Below are 19838 nucleotides of genomic sequence, written 5' to 3'. Positions count from 1 at the left end.
TGGGTTAAATGGACCAAGTGGGAGAATGTTGGAAGTGCACGTTCACCTCCACGTTCTTTTAATTAATTAAATTTTATTATTTTTGAAAAAATTAGTTATTTTGAATCTGGTCCATTTTCCATCCACATTCATCCCATATCTTTGCAAAATATATTTGCAACCACTTTCAGTAACAAATCACGTACCCATCATCTCACGTACTGATAACTTCTTATCTCACGTCTGATAACTTCCTATCTCACGTTCTGATAACAAGTTGAGAGAGCTCTATGATGGACAGACTCTATAAATAGGATGGAGTGCTCTCAGTTTTGTATCACCAAACCCACTTCTCTATTCAGAAAAAATTACACCATCTATTCAGAGTGAGTAAGGGTCTGGAAGAACAAAACTGTCTTTCAGATTCGTGTGTGAGCCGCTTCCCGTTCGATTTGCAATGGCTGGAGGTACGCTTGTAATTCCTTTTAATTTCCACTGTTTGATCTAAATATGCTATTTAAATTTATTTGCATGTTTAGATCAGTGTATGTATATTTTTACACTATTTGCATAGAACACCTCTTGTAATACATTTATTATAAAATCAAGTGAATGAAATTGAATGTCGCAAATGCCACATTTTCTGTGTTTTTTCTTTGTCCGTAAAACAAGTGCTAATCATTTTTTTTTATTTTTAATGGTTCTCACTGTTACGTATTCTTAAACTGGTAGTGTATAACTCAATTTTGTTTCTAATAAAATTTTCTATTGAATCTTACACACAAAAATTTCACATATTTATTAATTATTTTTTAAAATTAAATTAAACTCGCTCTTATAATTATTTTCAATCACTTTATCATGAATTAGAAAAATCACAATGTTACATTACATAGGTAATCATACTAATTATAAAACATCAACTATTTTATGCATTTTAAGAAAGTTGGTTAATTTAATTTTAAGCAATAAATTAGTCTGTAATTGTAACATTATTTTTAAGAAACCCTTTAATAATTAATGTATATGGAGAGAGAATATTAGTAGTGGTCTTTTAATTCTTAAAATTAAACTCTTTCTTTTTTCAATCATAAGAGAGAGAAAGAGACAACTGGTAGCATTTATGATACATGCACCAAAATAATTAAGGTTATTTTGATAAAATATAATTCATGCAACGACCAATTAGAACAGAGTCATATGAAAATGAATAAGGAAATATCTAAATAATCTCTTAAAAAAGGGGATGGAGGGACTATAATATTCGTTGGAAAAAATATTTTCATTAAGTTTAGGAATTGTATCATCAAATACATAATTATTTTTGAGTAATATATGTTATATAATATAATATACACTCCATCTATTTTAAAATAATAGTCTTTTCAAGTCATGCATACATATTAGAAAACATTCAATTATAAAAATTTAGACAAAAATATCCTTAGTTTTTCAACTACTATTGGCATTAATTGTCTCACTATCTACCAATAACAAATATATTCTATCCTTTTGGCCTCGACCAACATATTTTTATGACAAATGTGTTTTTTTTAAGGCAAGTATTTATTAATCTTCTTAACTAGATATAAGAGTATTATAAAAAAATAGCTCGATAAAGTCAAAAGAATTACTATTTTGAAAAAATAAACCTAAAAAGAATACTATTTTGAAACGGTGAGATTAATTATAATAATATCAATAATAACACACAAAAATTTTCATGTTAAAGGATGTCACAATTTTTTATCACAAAAATCTAAGTGCTCATGGTAAAAATATATTATAAATAATTTTAGTAAATTTTAATTGTTATTTAATAAACATATTTTGAAATTTCAAATTAACTAAATTAGGGTTATTGTTTAATTCAAAATTGGGAATCTAGCTCCAATATTATATAACATAAATGCTTATTTATGTATAATTAAAATTTAAAATAAGTAAATATTTTCTAATATAAGTTATATTGTATTCAGAAAATTGCAATAAACATATTTAATTATATGGGTTAAGTTTGGGATTTAAATTGCAATATAAGATTACTTGTAATTATTGAAAATTTAATATTGAAATTCAATTTAGAGATAAAGATATTGAAAAGAAAAAGAGCTGAAATATTGAGAATATCTAATAGAGAAAATGGGGAGAGTGAGAATCTCATTTTCCAAATTATGTATTCTTACAAGTAGATATGTTAGTGAAAATTTTAATGAATAAAATATTTTTCAATGTTAGATGTGTATTTTCCATTTCTTTTGAAAAAAAAAAACAGAAAAGTAATCACCAAAAATATTTGATTGAACGTGGAAGCAAACTTGTATTCATATGAAGAAGCACATTTATTTTGTTTCATTCTTTAAAAGAGACAATCCTAACATGTTGATTTTGTAAATCATATCATAAAAACAAAAAGTATTTTAAATTTATTTGGCATTAAAAAGACATTGCATAATATTGTGAGATAACTAATTACGTGCTTTAAAGGAGTTTAATTTGTTGGTTAATAAGTAATGTATACACATTCCCCCACCTTTGGATTTATAATTAAAAGAAACAGAAAACTAAACACAAAAGTTTACCATGAAGAGGGATTGAAATTATTATAGAAACTAATTCTTACTTAAAGTATCAATTGACACCAATTATTGTACCCATAAATAGATCTAAACAGTTGCTTAATGATTTGTAGTTTCATAAAAGTCACTAACATTTATTAATAAATTTTGTTCAAACCATTACCTGTAGATTGCAAACACATGCTTTAGCGACAAAAGGAAATAAACATTTTACGTGTGTATTAAATCTACATTTAGTTATGCCAGTTATATTGCCACAAAATCTTCTATTATAAAAGCACCAAACATGACCATCGTATGTACACCAATTTATCTAAACAATTGCTTTAATTTTCAACAAAGACCAAATCTTCATCATGATCAATCCTTTGTCTTCTTCTCATATGGTAAGCAATATACTTTTTTTTCAAACTTACTTATCAATCTACCTAATCTTTTAATCATGTGTTTGAATTATATCTAATTGAGCGTACCTTAAAAGAATAACATCATAGACAATTCATCACTAATTTTGTGACACTACTTGTTTATGTTCAGGTTAACATGGAGTTTATCTCTAATGCAATGATACTTTCATTCTCAATACTATTGTTGCTACCAAGTGCATCATATTCACTATATCAAAAGCCTGAAAATCATATCAAGACAGCTATTTTTGTAATAGGGAGTTTTGAAATGGGACCCGGATCAATTGCAACAAAAACATTTGAGAATATAAAGTTTCCAAAAGGTCATGTTGGAATTAAGAGTTTTGATGCGGAACTAGTTGACCAAGAAGGGAACTCTATACCTTCGTATGAAACTTACCTTCATCATTGGTTTGCAATAAAGTACCACCAAAATATTACCATGTCACCTAATCCTAAGCTTCGTCGTCCTGAGGATGCTTTTTTCCAAAGAAACGAAGGCACATGTAATGGTGGCATTCTTCCACATTATTGGGGATTTGGAGTAGAATCACGAGGAACAACCTCAAAAATTCCTGATCCTTTTGGTATAGAACAAGGTAATCCAACAAAAATTAAAAATGGATATGAGGAGAAATGGTTGCTCAACATCATGGTCATTGATACACGTGGTGCACAAGATAAGAAAGCTTGCACTCAATGTAGATGTGACCAGATGAATCTCCCGAAGGACTTTTATAATGTCACAAGGGATATACATAACCAAAAATTGACTACAAATTATAAAGGAGGTCTATTTTGTTGTCAGGACAACTTACAATGCAAGCAAATAGAGGGTTTTCAAGGTTCAAGGAGAATGGTTTCCTTAAGATACAAAATTAGTTGGGTTGATTGGAACATATACCAAATACCAGTTAAGGTTTACATACTTGATTCCACCGACAAAGTGAGGTCAAATGGTTCCAAAATACTTCATGATTGTCTGGTAGATATGTTTTTCAAGACAGTACTTTATGATAAAACAATATACTTTTCAATCTTATTAGAGTGAGTGAACAAAAGTAAATCTTAATTCCTTGTAGGCAGAGTATACCATTCCAGCAACTGGTGGTGGTGGTGATTCTCCTCATGTCCAAAAAGCAAACATCCCAATGGAAAAAGGAGGTTATCTAATTTATGGCACTGCTCATATGCATTCAGGTGTTGTAAATGCAACTTTATATGGACAGGTGATGAACAATATTTTTCGCCATTCTTATAAACCATTTGTTATTAGTTACGTATTAATCTTGTGAAACTTTTTGTGAATGACTTTTTATTCAATAAATTTTCTAATTCCATATCATTGTAAAAGGTCATATATAACAATGCATCTTCAACTCTAAAATTTATGTTCTCCTACCATTTAGGATGGAAGGACTTTATGTACATCAACACCAAAATATGGAACAGGAAAAGAGGCTGGAAATGAGAAAGGTTATCTCATTGGAATGTCTGTTTGTTATCCACAACCGGGTTCAATCAAGATTCATGATGGTGAAATTTTGACTCTAGAATCTAGATATAAAAATGAGTTTCGTACTGGAGCTATGGGACATTTCTACATCTATTTGGCAGAGGAACTACCACAATGATATTAAAAATGTAATTTTAAATTATTCATGTCCCTTCACTTAGTGCTTTATTTTATTTTGTGATAGTTGGTTCATGACAACATAAACATCAACACTCCTTTTGTCCATATCTCAATATGGAGTTCTTTTTCTTTTCTTTTTATATTCCATCGTATGGCGCATACAAGAGGAATGAACAAAAGACAATAGAGACGACATAATTTTTTCCCTTTCAATTGATATTCAAATGTCCGATTGTTTAAAGGAGTATTATGCATTTTGCTCTAAACATGGTTTTTTTATGAACAAATTTCAAATTGAACCCACAAACTAATTCTTTAGGTATTTCTAAATAACATATTTTTTAATTAGTTGTCCTTTTATACTTATAATTATAATTTTGTCATACATTTGGTTATATGCTTGAACACTTTCTCTTACTTTTTAACAAGAAAAGCTCAACATTATAGGTCATTAGGAGCATAATAAGGATGATGACAATGACGATATATTAAAAGAATATAGATACATATTTTTACTATCATATTCAAAAATCAATTTAAAAGAGGATTTTTTTTAAGCAAAGGATTGCAAAAGCATCATGATTGATCGAGGCCGTACCCGAATCAAATAAACATGAAAATGCAGTAACTAGGAAGTGATCCTAGGTCGTTTCCCAACGAGCAGTGACAAACCAAATGTTCATAATATACTTGCAGTAACAGTAACGATTGGGGGGGGGGTTGTTTGTTTTGTGATTAAATAGCAGAACAAGTAAACTGAAATTCGAAACTACTAATATTAAAAACGGGTTGTTTCCTCTGATTCAGAAGCCATTCTCTTATCCTGGGTTAGAGAATTCGTCCCTAACAGTCAACCACTTAATCCAACCCTATTTCAATTTACTAAGCGAAAATCAACTTAGGGTTTTCAATACGTGATTAGGCACCACATACACCAGTTAGCCCTTCGTCCATTAAGCATGAACGCAAGTTAGGCTCAGAGGCAATTAATCGAACACGAAGCGTGCACTGATTAATATTCACGAATTTGGGATACTGGTGAAGGGAGAACTGCCAGGAAACCACATTACAAGCGAAACCTCAAAGAGAGTTGGGCTTCGTCCTCAAAAGGAAACAACACCAGAAAATCTAGCCTTCCATGGATTTAAACAGAGAACGCAATTGAAACATGAAGCAGAAACGTAAATGAACGGAAACGTAAATGAACAGAAACGTAAACGAACAGAAATGTAAAGTGGAACAGAAACGTAAATGAGAGTAGAAGAAGAAACAAGAACGAAATTGTAATTAGAAGCAGAAAACGTAAAATTGCATTACGAACTCAGAAACGTCAAAACAGAAAAACGAAAACCCTAAAACCAAGCTCTGAATAATGAATAGCATAACAGAATAGAATGCCCTGCACGAATCCCAAGGCAGCTATTTAAAAAGAGTCACTCAAAGTCACAGGGCCCTATTACAATACTCTGGCCCAAAACGAAATAAACACTGAACAACATAAAATAAAATTGCGAAATTTCCTAATTTGAAATTAACTAAGGTAAGCGCTTCTTTATTTGCCCTCTTCAAGTCCACAACCAAAATCCGGATTAAGCCCAATGTTTCATTAATTCCTGAAATTAGATTAAAAACATCAAATTAGCTAAATGAGCCCAAATAATAAAACTGCCTAATTAATTGACAATTAAGACCAATCAATAATTAAAATGGTGCAAAAAGGGTTTAGAAAATAGAAGAAAATGATGGCACATCAATGATAAAACCCTATCATTCTAATTATGTCAGCACCATATGGGCCAATCAATCATATGCCCGCAAACCAAATTTGTTCATCAAAAAAGGAAATAACAACAAACATAGGAGGACATAAAACCAAATCCATGCAAATAAAAAAAATAACAAAACCTATAATTAGGCATATTCAACTTATCTCGAACAGAAGTATCAGCAATAAAAGCTTTGGACTATATCCCACCATATGATACCTTGTGCATGTAAACCACGATTTGCTATCTATCCGTACAATAATTTCGTTCACACAAATATGGGAGTTATGGAAAGATATTCACTTAGTATATGACAAACAATTAATCCATCTATTTTGAAACCTCCACGGCACCAGGAGATGAGATTTGAAAACTTGTGCCAATGACAATGAGTCACATTTCAACCATAATTGATCCGGACCTTTGCCTTGTGCTATTTCAATAGCTAAAAATGCAACTTGCAACTCAGTATGAAAAACAATTGAAATATCCAAAGAGTGAGAGAAACAACCCAAAAAAGCACCCCTAGAATTACGAAAAATTCCCCCACTAGCTGAAGGCCCCAGACAACTATTTGTTGCACCATCAATGTTGCACTGATCCATCCCATTTGAGTAGTTGCCTGAGATTAAGGCAGTAGACATAACTTTGTGGACAATGTGCTCGTACTGAAAAGGGCCACTTTCAAACCTAGCTTGGTTCCTATTATACCAAATAAGCTAAATGATGTGTACAACTAAAGAAATTAATGTGCACATCATTGACCTATGAGCTAATTGAATTGCAGCAAGTATGAAACAGGTCCATAGCAGGAGAAAAAGACTTGCTACATTGCAATAAGTGACTAAGCTAGTTCCAAAGCTTCATTGCTAAGGGATATTCCTGAAATAGTTGTTTTGCATTATCAACACTAGCTCCACAATGAGAACAAATAGAGGCAAAAGAAAAAAAAACCCTACGTTCAAATTATCATCTGTAGGTGAACAATCATGAATCCATCTCCAAAACAAAAAGGATTTTGATGGCGAGATTCCTTTTCTCCGTAAGATCTTTTGCCATGATAATGACTGCAAGTTAGTTTGGAGGAAAGAAAACACTCATTTAAAAGTCATGTTTCCTAAATTTGAGGGGATCCAAATGGGTTTATCTATGATCTCCTCTAAAGGAATAATAACAAATTTAATGTCTTCCGCTAGCTAGGAAAAGATAGTGTGAACTCTTGAGGAAGCACCCAACATTTATTCCTATTTAAACCCTTCACCATGGGCTGGAATGAGTTTCGAGTCAACTCTAGGATATTTAGAGTGATCGTTGTCGGTTCATCAAGCCAATTATCTAGCCAGAAGTAGATGTTAATAAGATCTCCAACTAACCAAATCGAATGTTCCATAACAATCCAAAAAAAATCCTTGATCCTTGTCCAAATAGAAGAGAAGATATAGGATTCCCCATGAGTACCAACCTTAAGAAATCTAGAATAGCACAAAATGCCCAAGGCTCATCTGAAGTGGCTAAAGACCAAATTAGCTTCATAATTGCAACCTTATTGATTAACTTTAGTGATCTAATTCAAAGGCCACCCATCTCTAAAGGAGATCACCTTTTTTTTTTGTTGAGGATACTGTGAATAATTTTCTCTCGTCAATATCACAAATACAAATGAAATTTTGAAGCCACATATCAAGCATCTTTAATGTAGCTATAGGCCAAGAGTAAATGTGAAAACTATATAACAACCTACTCTACACAACTGTTTTAATCAATCGTACTCTTCCCATAAAGAAGAGTAAAAAACCCTTCCAGGAGCTTAAAAGAGTGGCACACCAAGATAAGAAAAAGGAATAGATCCTTTAGAAAATCCCAAAACATTTTTAAAAAGGATATTTGAATTTAGAAACACATAATATATCAAATTTTCCTACAAACAAACATTTTGATATAATAAGGAAAATTCATGTCCTCTCAATCAATTTAGTAATAGGAGTTTTAGTAATAGGAGTTGATTTCATGTACATTCACACACATATTTACACATATTTCAAGTGAAAATTTAATTTATTCTCGTAAAACATAATTAAATAAATGTTATTTTTTTAGGAGTTTCAATTGAAAATTCCATCGAAATTTATCTAGACTTATGATTTGATAATATAAGAATATACTACAAAAGTGAAAAATAAAAGTCAAGAAATTAGCAAGAATAACGATAGTTAGTCGTCATTAGTAATAACAAAGATCCTTCAAAAATTTAATTAGTTTAAACGTTGTTGATTAAAATAATATTATTTAAAGTCAATTTCAAAATGCACAATCAAGGAAGCTTTTTTAGAGTTTTAAAAAAATTGAGTTGTACTAAATTATTTCAAGATGTCATAAATTAATATCAGAGAGTCATTAAGTTAACAATATTTTGATTAGCACTTAAGTTTATTAGCCAATTTTAATCTTTAGCTGAATTTTCTGTCACCAATCCGCAACCCTCCTTTCAATTTGTGTCCATTTGTATTAATTGACTATCACTACAAGTCCACTTAACAATGTTTATAGAAAGATTCAAAAATACTTTATTAATTTATTCAGAAAAAAGATGTAAATTTTTTGCATTTCATAATAGAATTTCATGATATATGGAAATAAAAATTAGTAAATACATAACTACTGAAATTTATAAAATTTTAAACTAAGTGCAAGTTTTAATATAAAAAATACAGGTTAGGAAGTAACCAATGTGCCATCTTCCATCAGACGACACGTGAAGTGGAAAATGACTTACACCAAGAAAACTGATCAAATGATGTTTGAGGCGGCAAAGGAAATTGCTAACAAGATTGTAAGTCACTTTCAATTGTCAATTGCAATTATTTATGTTTATTGTTTGATTGAGTAAACAAATAAATGTGTTCCTTATAGGATTCCATGGAGGAGGAGGCTTCACAGGATTCCATTGTCGCCCATGGTCGTTAAGATGTATTGACTATTGTCATTGGCCGACCAGAACACCCTGGTCGTGTGCGTGCTGCTGGAGCCGATGTCACGATCGAACAATACTTTGGACCGGCTCCAAGGACCTCCCACACGTCTTCGTCCATGTCTCCGAAAGACATGGAGCAGTTGAGGCAAAAAATCAGGGACCAGCTGGAGGAGTGGATCACAGAAAAAGTGACTCGACAAGTAATGTTGTCCTTTACCCAGATGCAATCCCAGTTTCAATCGTAAATGCAATCACAGGTACTCGCACTACCTCCTGAGCCTGAGGATGGTCGTTCAACTACTCATGTCAGAACAAAGGAAAATGTTGTCATCTGGTTTTGACGATACTCCACAATGTAAATCCAAGGCTACTGCTAGGTGGATTGTTGTTAAAGTAAGTCATTTAAACAATGCATCTAGTTATATTTTAATACTGTGTAGACTAATTTGAAATTAACATTGAATATCTAAATTTCGTAATGTATTTAGTGTAATAGACAAAAAGGAAGTACTGCGTGCGGGTATTACGTCATGCATCGGATGTCAACTATAATCTTCGGAAGTTTCAAGAATAACTGGAAAACGATAATTGCTTAATTCAAACATATTTCATTTTTTTATAATTGGTATTATATATTATTAACTTATGTTTATTATATCATGTCATATTTCAATTATGCTACACCATTGAAACCAAAGAGATTGGAGGCGCTTCGCATCCAACAGGCAAGCTACTATTTGAAAGTTAAAAATGAAACAATTAGTGTGTATGTGGTTTTGCAATTGTAGTGTACTTATATACATTTTTTACAATTCATGTTATATGCACATTAAATATTTTTTAATTCAAAGTAAATATTCAATTTTTAAGGAATTTATGCTAAAAATTGTTTGAAAACAGACTAAAAATTATCTGCTGTGGTTCTGCTTTTTAATTTGCAGGTTAATTTGAGGTAACTTAAAAAACAGTAAACACATTGAAAAATCTAAAAAACAACAACGATTTTTACTAAAAACCGACGTTGATGTTTACAAACAACATCAATTTTCCCAAAAACCGATGTTAACATGCACTCACAACATCAGTTTCTACAAAATCGATGTTATTGTTGAACATACAACATCAATTTTTACCAAAAGTCGATGTTGGTTATTAGAAAACAACATCGATTTTTAGTAAAAACCGATGTTGTTGGATGACAACCAAAATCGTTTTTACGAAAACTGATGTTAATATACAAATACAACATTGATTTTTGCAAAAACCGATATTATATGTATAAGTTGACACCAGGTTTGGTAAAAAAACCAATGTTAATATGAAGATATTTGACTTTTTTTTTTTATAATTCTTACTATATAACATCAATTATATGAAAAAACAATGTTGTCATTTTTATCTCAACATCGGTTTTGGAAAACCAATGTTAACGATATTACTTTCAACATTGGTACTTTCAACATCGGTTGATACCCGATGTTGAAAGTCCTAAATAATCGATGTTAAAATCCTATTTTCTAGTAGTGGGTAAGCTCATAAAATTATGAAAACCTACACTTAATAATTCAAACATCTAAAATATGAAACCTTAATATTCAATAAAGACAATAGACAAGTTTATAAAACATATACTTCTACAATAATAGTTATGCCATATAAGTAGACTCAACTCCATGGAGATCTCCAACATGTGGATGAATCCGTTTGACGTGTCTCTTAAGCATGGTGCAGCAGCAACAACACGGCAAATCCGCAAAATGAAACATGTCAAAGAAAAACCATTGGGGTGACACTAGATATGATCTCAGAGTAATTGGGGCATCGTTAGGAAATATGTATGTGGGGGTCACCACCACAACATGGAGTTTGTAATAGCTCCGGCTTGATGTGGATTCACACATATGTAAATCCTCAAGGATACCAATGGTACCACCACTAGCCTTCCCAATGCTTCGTAGGCGTTCCTCAACAACTCACACATGCTACTCAATAATATATTTAATGCCATTGCTTCGATTTCCCTTATGTGGATTAGACATATTCAAAGGTATGCCAGCCACCTCTCATGGGTTGGGCCTCTCCACGGAATACTAAGCAAAATTATCACCTTATTCTCAAGGCCTTGAAAAACGAAAATCCTTTAGGATTTTTCAATAACTATTTGTCTCACATTTTTTACACTACTAATAATGTTGAACAATATATGCTAATATGTTTTTGTCTAAGAGACAGCTACTAATTATTATCTTATTCATCAAGGATATTAAATCCTAAAATTATAATATTATCTACGTTGCTTAAGAATTTAAAATGTCAAATAATCTACTAATGGATTTATTAAATAAATATTAGCAAATTCCATTAAAAGGAAACTTAAAAATGATAATTAAATTAAATTACTTCGCCATTTTTTTAAAGCCTATTGTAGACTATACTAGAATATTTTAAATACATAATTCACATCTTTGTGAATAATAATTTCTTTTCCTTTTTTTTCCTATAACATATGCAGTCACTTTCTCTAGATTTTATTAGGACTATTCTTACTTACAAAGTTCTCCTTTTTGCTATATAGTCACTAAAAAAGAGCTATCATAAAAGGAAACGTTTTAAACTTTAAAGAATATGCCAATCTATTTTGAGCACGATTCCTGTTTTTCCAATCGTTAAACTTATTATTTAATGGTAATTATCATCATTCTATTTAGAGAGAAAAAAATTCAATTTTCTTTTACTTTTTCTTCTTATAGTGCCTAAGGTAGAGTGATGTTGTGTAACGGTTGCACACTCTTTAAGAATAGGTTTTTAGACAATTTATTTATTTATTTATTATTATTTTTATATCATTTATAATTCATTCAAATAATTACCTTAATATCTAAACTTAAGTTCTCAGTTTAAATTCTTTTTCTTTATCATAATATCTAAACTTGAGTTCTTAGTTTAATTTCTTTTTTTGTATCTACCTATGGAAAGTTGAGTATTTTATTACTTCTAACTTCATTATTTGTTTTGAACCCATTAAATGGGACTCAAACAGTCCCTATATGGTTCACAATTCTACTCCTTATACAATGATATCAAAATCTCAAATCATTCATGGTTGGTACTTTATAAGTTTGCAAGAATAGGCATAATATATATCTATAATAATCTTTCTACTTTAACATGTAAAAACAATAAGCATGTATAGACTTATATAGCTTAGCTTCCATTTCGGTTATCATAAGATCCAAACTTCACGCTAATTTTTTTCCCTATGCGCATAATGATCTCACCAACTCCCGTATGCATTTTCTTTTTCTCTTTTTCCTTGTGAAAACATATTAGGATCATATCTTCTATCACCAAAACAACAACACTCAATATTTTCCTATTTATACTAAGCAACCAATGTAAAGGAGACAAACAAAGAGTCAGCTCCCTTACCTCAAAGAGATGCTAAAAGATAGAGGTTTAGATGAGTGATAGGTGAAGAAATTTATCACTTTGGACAGGGTCTTGAACAAATCATCATTAGTTTAACAAAAAATCATTCCCATGAACAACATAGAAAATAGAAATGGTCAGGAGATAGAAAAATGTCCAGATTTGATAAGGGAAAGGGAAGAGAAAGATTAAGAATAACTTGCCAATAGTATAGATCAAGCGAAGAAAAGAATTACATGTTTTTAGCTTTTGAATACTCCTTGAACTTATAATTATGAAATTGGAAGTGTATGTGTTTTGAGAAGTGAAAGAAGAAGAAATATGAAGGAGAAGAGGTACTGCGGACTTCCCGTACATAACAGAATAATAGAAGAATAAGTAAGGAGATGTGTTTTGCTTCAGTAATTTATAAGCCTAAATACACACACACACACACAGAGACAGACATATATATATATATATACATACATATATATATATATATATATATATATATATATGTATATAGTTTACTTCTACATAAGAAATCTATCATTGCTTAAAACATTTACACCTGCACCTCCCTTGCAAGTTGCTCCACATTGCACATGGACTATCATGACAACATCCAACAATTGTACACATGTTGCATGGTGGCATCTCTTTTATTGCACCATCAAATTTTTGTCTCTAAGCAATAAAGTTATAATATTTTTATTACATCTATTTGCATAGAACACCTCTTGTAACACATTTATTATAAAATCAAGTGAATGAAATTGAATGTAGCAAATGCCACATTTTCTGTGTTTTTTCTTTGTCCGTAAAACAAGGGCTAATCATTTTTTCTTCTTTTTAATGGTTCTCACTGTTGTGTATTCTTAAACTGGTAGTGTATAACTCAATTTTGTTTCTAATAAAATTTTCTATTGAATCTTACACACAAAAATTTCACATATTTATTAATTATTTTTTAAAATTAAATTAAACTGGCTCTTATAATTATTTTCAATCACTTTATCATGAATTAGAAAAATCACAATGTTACATTACACGGTAATCATACTAATTATAAAACATTAACTATTTTATGCATTTTAAGAAAGTTGGTTAATTTAATTTTAAGCAATAAATTTGTCTGTAATTGTAACATTATTTTTAAGAAACCCTTAAATAATTAATGTATATGGAGAGAGAATATTAGTAGTGGTCTTTTAATTCTTAAAATTAAACTCTTTCTTTTTTCAATCATAAGAGAGAGAAAGAGACAACTGGTAGCATTTATGATACATGCACTAAAATAATTAAGGTTATTTTGATAAAATATAATTCATGCAACGACCAATTAGAACAGAGTCATATGAAAATGAATAAGGAAATATCTAAATAATCTCTTAAAAAAGGGGATGGAGGGACTATAATATTCGTTGGAAAAAATATTTTCATTAAGTTTAGGAATTGTATCATCAAATACATAATTATTTTTGAGAAATATACTTTATATAATATAATATACACTCCCTCTATTTTAAAATAATAGTCTTTTCAACTCATGCATACATATTAGAAAACATTCAATTATAAAAATTTAGACAAAAATATCCTTAGTTTTTCAACTACTATTGACATTAATTGTCTCACTATCTACCAATAACAAATATATTCTATCCTTTAGGCCTCGACCAACATATTTTTATGACAAATGTGTTTTTTTTAAGGCAAGTATTTATTAATCTTCTTAACTAGATATAAGAGTATTATAAAAAAAAATAGCTCTATAAAGTCAAAAGAATTACTATTTTGAAAAAATGAACCTAAAAAGACTACTATTTTGAAACGGTGAGATTAATTATAATAATATCAATAATAACACACAAAAATTTTCATGTTAAAGGATGTCCCAATTTTTTATCACAAAAATCTAAGTGCTCATGGTAAAAATATATTATAAATTATTTTAGTAAATTTTAATTGTTATTTAATAAACATATTTTGAAATTTCAAATTAACTAAATTAGGGTTATTGTTTAATTCAAAATTAGGAATCTAGCTCCAATATTATATAACATAAATGCTTATTTATGTATAATTAAAATTTAAAACAAGTAAATATTTTCTAATATAAGTTATATTGTAATCAGAAAATTGTAATAAACATATTTAATTATATGGGTTAAGTTTGGGATTTAAATTGCAATATAAGAATACTTGTAATTATTGAAAATTTAATATTGAAATTCAATTTAGAGATAAAGATATTGAAAAGAAAAAGAGTTGAAATATTGAAAATATCTAATAGAGAAAATGGGGAGAGTGAGAATCTCATTTTCCAAATTATGTATTCTTACAAGTAGATATGTTAGTGAAAATTTTAATGAATAAAATATTTTTCAATGTTAGATGTGTATTTTCTATTTCTTTTGAAAAAATAAATAGAAAAGTAATCACCAATAATATTTGATTGAACGTGGAAGCAAACTTGTATGCATATGAAGAAGGACATTTATTTTGTTTCATTCTTTAAAAGAGACAATCCTAACATGTTGATTTTGTAAATCATATCATAAAAACAAAAAGTATTTTAAATTTTATTTGGCATTAAAAAGACATTGCATAATATATTGAGATAACTAATGACGTGCTTTAAAGGAGTTTTATTTGTTGGTTAATAAGTAATGCATACGCATTCCCCCCCCCCCCCTTTGGATTTATAATTAAACGAAACAGAAAACTAAAACAAAAGTTTACCATGAAGAGGGATTGAAATTATTATAGAAACTAATTCTTACATAAAGTATCAATTGACACCAATTATTGTACCCATAAATAGATCAAAACAGTTGCTTAATGATTTGTAGTTTCATAAAAGTCACTAACATTTATTAATAAATTTTGTTCAAACCATTACCTGTAGATTGCAAACACATGCTTTAGCGACAAATGGAAATAAACATTTTACGTGTGTATTAAATCTACATTTAGTTATGCCAGTTATATTGCTACAAAATCTTCTATTATAAAAGCACCAAACATGACCATCGTATGTACACCAATTTATCTAAACAATTGCTTTAATTTTCAACAAAGACCAAATCTTCATCATGATCAATCCTTTGTCTTCTTCTCATATGGTAAGCAATATAGTTTTTTTTCAAACTTACTTATCAATCTACCTAATCTTTTAATCATGTGTTTGAATTATATCTAATTGAGCTTACCTTAAAAGAATAACATCATAGACAATTCATTACTAATTTTGTGACACTACTTGTTTATGTTTAGGTTAACATGGAGTTTATCTCTAATGCAATGATACTTTCATTCTCAATACTATTGTTGCTACCAAGTGCATCATATTCACTATATCAAAAGCCTAAAAATCATATTAAGACAGCTATTTTTGTAACTGGGAGTTTTGAAATGGGACCCGGATCAATTGCAACAAAAACATTTGAGAATATAAAGTTTCCAAAAGGTCATGTTGGAATTAAGAGTTTTTATGCGGAACTAGTTGACCAAGAAGGGAACTCTATACCTTCGTATGAAACTTACCTTCATCATTGGTTTGCAATAAAGTACCACCAAAATATTACCATGTCACCTAATCCTAAGCTTCGTCGTCCTGAGGATGCTTTTTTCCAAAGAAACGAAGGCACATGTAATGGTGGCATTCTTCCACATTATTGGGGATTTGGAGTAGAATCACGAGGAACAACCTCAAAAATTCCTGATCCTTTTGCTATAGAACAAGGTAACCCAACAAAAATTAAAAATGGATATGAGGAGAAATGGTTGCTCAACATCATGGTCATTGATACACGTGGTGCACAAGATAAGAAAGCTTGCACTCAATGTAGATGTGACCAGATGAATCTCCCGAAGGACTTTTATAATGTCACAAGGGATATACATAACCAAAAATTGACTACAAATTATAAAGGAGGTCTATTTTGTTGTCAGGACAACTTACAATGCAAGCAAATAGAGGGTTTTCAAGGTTCAAGGAGAATGGTTTCCTTAAGATACAAAATTAGTTGGGTTGATTGGAACATATACCAAATACCAGTTAAGGTTTACATACTTGATTCCACCGACAAAGTGAGGTCAAATGGTTCCAAAATACTTCATGATTGTCTGGTAGATAAGTTTTTCAAGACAATACTTTATGATAAAACAATATACTTTTCAATCTTATTAGAGTGAGTGAACAAAAGTAAATCTTAATTCCTTGCAGGCAGAGTATACCATTCCAGCAACTGGTGGTGGTGGTGATTCTCCTCATGTCCAAAAAGCAAACATCCCAATGGAAAAAGGAGGTTATCTAATTTATGGCACTGCTCATATGCATTCAGGTGTTGTAAATGCAACTTTATATGGACAGGTGATGAACAATATTTTTCGCCATTCTTATAAACCATTTGTTATTAGTTACGTATTAATCTTGTGAAACTTTTTGTGAATGACTTTTTATTCAATAAATTTTCTAATTCCATATCATTGTAAAAGGTCATATATAACAATGCATCTTCAACTCTAAAATTTATGTTCTCCTACCATTTAGGATGGAAGGACTTTATGTACATCAACACCAAAATATGGAACAGGAAAAGAGGCTGGAAATGAGAAAGGTTATCTCATTGGAATGTCTGTTTGTTATCCACAACCGGGTTCAATCAAGATTCATGATGGTGAAATTTTGACTCTAGAATCTAGATATAAAAATGAGTTTCGTACTGGAGCTATGGGACATTGCTACATCTATTTGGCAGAGGAACTACCACAATGATATTAAAAATGTAATTTTAAATTATTCATGTCCCTTCACTTAGTGCTTTATTTTATTTTGTGATAGTTGGTTCATGACAACATAAACATCAACACTCCTTTTGTCCATATCTCAATATGGAGTTCTTTTTCTTTTCTTTTTATATTCCATCGTATGGTGCATACAAGAGGAATGAACAAAAGACAATAGAGATGACATAATTTTTTTCCTTTCAATTGATATTCAAATGCCCGATTGTTTAAAGGAGTATTATGCATTTTGCTCTAAACATGCTTTTTTTATGAACACATTTCAAATTGAACCCACAAACTAATTCTTTAGGTATTTCTAAATAACATATATTTTTTAATTAGTTGTCCTTTTATACTTATAATTATAATTTTGTCATACATTTGGTTATATGCTTGAACATTTTCTCTTACTTTTTAACTAGAAAAGCTCAACATTATAGGTCATTAGGAGCATAATAAAGATGATGACAATGACGATATATTAAAAGAATATAAATACATATTTTTATTATCATATTCAAAAATCAATTTAAAAGAGGATTTTTTTAAAGCAAAGGATTGCAAAAATATCATGATAAAACCCTATCATTCCAATTATGTCGGCAACATAGGGGCAATCAATCATATGCCCGCAAACCAAATTTGTTCATCAAAAAAGGAAATAACAACAAACATAGGAGGACATAAAACCAAATCCATGCAAATAAAAAAAAATAACAAAACCTGTAATTAGGCATATTCAACTTATCTCGAACAGAAGTATCGACAATAAAAGCTTTGGACTATATCCCACCATATGATACCTTGTGCATGTAAACCACGATTCGCTATCTATCCGTACAATAATTTCGTTCACACAAATATGGGAGCTATGGAAAGATATTCACTTAGTATATGACAAACAATTAATCCATTTATTTTGAAACTTCCACGGCACCAGGAGATGAGATTTGAAAATTTGTGCCAATGACAATGAGTCACCTTTCAACCATAATTGATCCGGACCTTTGCCTTGTGCTATTTCAATAGCTAAAAATCCAACTTGCAACTCAGCATGAAAGGCAATTGAAATATCCAAAGAGTGAGAGAAACAACCCAAAAAAGCACCCCTAGAATTACGAAAAATTCCCCCACTAGCTGAAGGCCCTAGACAACTATTTGTTGCACCATCAATGTTGCACTTAATCCATCCCATTTGAGTAGTTGCCTGAGATTAAGGCAGTAGACATAACTTTATGGACAATGTGCTCATACTGAAAAGGGCCACTTTCAAACCTAGCTTGGTTCCTATTATACCAAATAATCTAAATGATGTGTACAACTAAAGAAATGTGCACATCCTTGACCTATGAGCTAATTGAATTGCAGCAAGTATGATACAGGTCCATAGCGGAAGAAAAAGACTTGCTACATTGCAATAAGTGACTAAGCTAGTTCTAAAGCTTCATTGCTAAGGGACATTCCTGAAATAGTTGTTTTGCATTATCAACACTAGCTCCACAATGAGAACAAATAGAGGCAAAAGAAAAAAAAACCCTACGTTCAAATTATCATCTGTAGGTGAACAATCATGAATCCATCTCCAAAACAAAAAGGATTTTGATGGCGAGATTCCTTTTCTCCGTAAGATCTTATGCCATGATAATGACTACAAGTTAGTTTGGAAGAAAGAAAACACTCCTTTAAAAGTCATGTTTCCTAAATTTGAGGGGATCCAAATGGGTTTATCTATGATCTCCTCTAAAGGAATAATAACAAATTTAATGTCTTCCGCTAGCTAGGAAAAGATAGTGTGAACTCTTGAGGAAGCACCCAACATTTATTCCTATTTAAACCCTTCACCATGGGCTGGAATGAGTTTCGAGTCAACTCTAGGATATTTAGAGTGATCGTTGTCGGTTCATCAAGCCAATTATCTAGCCAGAAGTAGATGTTAATAAGATCTCCAACTAACCAAACCGAATGTTCCATAACAATCCAAAAAAAATCCTTGATCCTTGTCCAAATAGAAGAGAAGATATAGGATTCCCCATGAGTACCAACCTTAAGAAATCTAGAATAGCACAAAATGCCCAAGGCTCATCTGAAGTGCATAAAGACCAAATTAGCTTCATAATTGCAACCTTATTGATTAACTTTAGTGATCTAATTCAAAGGCCACCCATCTCTAAAGGAGATCACCTTTTTTTTTTAGGATACTGTGAATATTTTTCTCTCGTCAATATCACCAATACAAATGATATTTTGAAGCCACATATCAAGCATCTTCAATCTAGCTATAGGCCAAGAGTAAAT

At 30.6% G+C, this 19838-nt stretch overlaps 2 pseudogenes; both read left to right on the top strand.

The window, feature by feature from the left end:
• Window positions 1-2883: 2883 nt before the first annotated feature.
• Window positions 2884-4696, top strand: LOC114405137 (annotated as a pseudogene).
• Window positions 4697-15816: 11120 nt separating this feature from the next.
• On the top strand, window positions 15817-17713 carry LOC114405130 (annotated as a pseudogene).
• The last annotated feature ends 2125 nt before the right edge of the window (window positions 17714-19838 follow it).

This window comes from Glycine soja, chromosome 1 (genome assembly GCF_004193775.1).
Source record: "Glycine soja cultivar W05 chromosome 1, ASM419377v2, whole genome shotgun sequence".
Classification (NCBI taxonomy): Eukaryota; Viridiplantae; Streptophyta; class Magnoliopsida; order Fabales; family Fabaceae; genus Glycine; species Glycine soja.
This window is presented reverse-complemented; position numbering and strand designations above follow the sequence as displayed.